Source organism: Elephantulus edwardii, unplaced genomic scaffold, assembly GCF_000299155.1.
Source record: "Elephantulus edwardii isolate Elephantulus edwardi_28Jun2011 unplaced genomic scaffold, EleEdw1.0 scaffold00086, whole genome shotgun sequence".
Lineage (NCBI taxonomy): Eukaryota > Metazoa > Chordata > Mammalia > Macroscelidea > Macroscelididae > Elephantulus > Elephantulus edwardii.
Genome location: NW_006399836.1, coordinates 835,119 through 837,673, shown reverse-complemented (window position 1 = coordinate 837,673; position 2,555 = coordinate 835,119).

The window sequence follows — 2,555 nt, the reverse complement described above, 5'->3', positions numbered from 1 at the left end:
CCCCCCACGTACACACACTCTAACACACCCTCACACACTCTCATACACACCCCCCTCACCTCCATCCTCACACACACTCACCCCCACACACGCTCACATACCCCCACACCCTCCTCCCACACACGTATGCACACACCCTTACACACACGTCTTCTCACTCCCCCACACGTACACACCCTCTAACGTGCACACACACATCCATACTCTCATACACACCCTCACAATCCCTCACCCCCACCACCCTCACACACGCACACCTTCACACACACCCTCACACCCTTCACCCCACCCCTTCTCACACCCACAAACCCTCATCCCCCACATTCTCACACAAATGCACATGCACACACCCCCTCTCACACAAACATCCTTACAGGCACATGCTTGCAACTCCTTCACTTCACAACCCTACAGAGTAGGCGTACCCCTCTACAACCCATGTAGATTCCTGTACCCGTGGACTCACAACAGACACACTGACACACATCTTAATGCTGCCTCCAACAGACTTTGACAAAGATATGTTCACAACACCTTCACTCACATACACACACTCATCTTCTCACACTTATATACGTCCACATACATTCACACACCCTCATACACATATACGTCCTCACAAATGATCACACTCACACACACTCACACTCATATACATTCTCACAGACACCCTCACATACACACCCCTCACACCCATACATCCTCACACACACACAGTCTCACCCCCCACTCCTATACATCTCCACATACACGTTCACACACCCACTCATGCTTGTACACATCTGCGCGCGCATGCGCGCGCGCACACACACACACACACATTCACATTTGTGTAGACACAACGCTATGGACCTTCACACAGACCTGCTCACATCCCATCACACTCACAGCCACACAACAGACACGTGGATACTACCAAACAGTTATCCCACGTAGACACCTGCTCTCACACAGCTTCACACCCCAACCAAAACAGTTCCGAAGACATGTCCACATGCCCCTTCAACAGTTCACACTAAGGTACTCAGAAACATGCGCACATATTCACACAAATGCACAATATTATTGCATAAACCTTCATGCTATAAACAGCTTCACACGAAACATATTTACAACATCAAACACACACACACACACACACACACACACACACACACACACACACACACACACACATTCTCTCTATGCTTCCAACCCCTGTTTCCATCTCAAACCACTGAATTCACCTCCTTCCTTTGTGCTCACCTCCATCCTCTGTGCTCATCTCCATGCTCTGTGCTCACCTCCACATTCTGTACTCACCTCCATGGTCTCTATCCACCTCCATGCTTTGTCCTCACCTCTTTCCTCTGTGCTCACCTCCTTCCTCTGTACTCACCTCCATGCTCTGTGCTCACCTCCACATTCTGTACTCACCTCCATGGTCTCTATCCACCTCCATGCTTTGTCCTCACCTCTTTCCTCTGTGCTCACCTCCTTCCTCTGTACTCACCTCCATGCTCTGTGCTCACCTCCACATTCTGTACTCACCTCCATGGTCTCTATCCACCTCTATGTTCTGTGCTCACTTCCATGCTTTGTCCTCACCTCCAAGCTCTGTGCTCACCTCCATCCTCTGTGCTCACCTCCTTCCTCTGTGTTCATCTCCATCCTCTGTGCTCACCTCCATGCTCTGTGCTCACCTCCATGATCTGTGCTCACCTCCATGATCTGTGCTCACCTCCATACTCTGTCCTCACCTCCTTCCTCTGTGCTCACCTCCATCCTCTGTGCTCACCTCCTTCCTCTGTGCTCACCTCCATGATCTGTGCTCACCTCCATGATCTGTGCTCACCTCCATGCTCTGTCCTCACCTCCTTCCTCTGTCCTCACCTCCTTCCTCTGTCCTTACCTCCTTCCTCTGTGTTCACCTACTTCCTCTGTGCTCACCTCCTTCCTCTGTGCTCACCTCCATCCTCTGTGCTCACCTCCATGCTCTGTCCTCACCTCTTTCCTCTGTGCTCACCTCCACGCTCTGTCCTCACCTCCACACTCTGTCCTCACCTCCATGCTCTGCACTAACCTAATTTTCTCTTCCCTCTTTCATGCTCTTTTGTTTTTGCCCATCCTCTATGACCATATCTATTTTCTGTGCCTATCTCCACCCTCTGTGTACTGTCCACCCTTTACGTCAGTTCAACCTCTGTGCCCACCTTTACCGTCTGCATCCACCCCTATCTTCTTGCTGTCTTTCATTCTCTCTTCCCCCTCTGTCTGTGTCCTGTAGACTCTGCATTCACTACACCCTCAGAAGTAGCCCAGGAGATGTTTTTCCGGAAGCTAAGCCACCAGCAGGCCACCTTCCTGGGAACCTTTGGCTTCCCCTGGTGACGTCTCACTCAGGCCTCAGGAAGAGAGGAGGAGAGTAGGTGGGCACGCTCAGACTCATGCAGATGTGGGGGCTGGGCAGGGCTTCATCCTGTTATACGAAATGTCGCTGGGAGTCGGAGCCCACCTGAGGGACAGTTGTTCTTATGTGCTGTTGAGTCACTTGCAACTCCTAGCGACCCTATGTA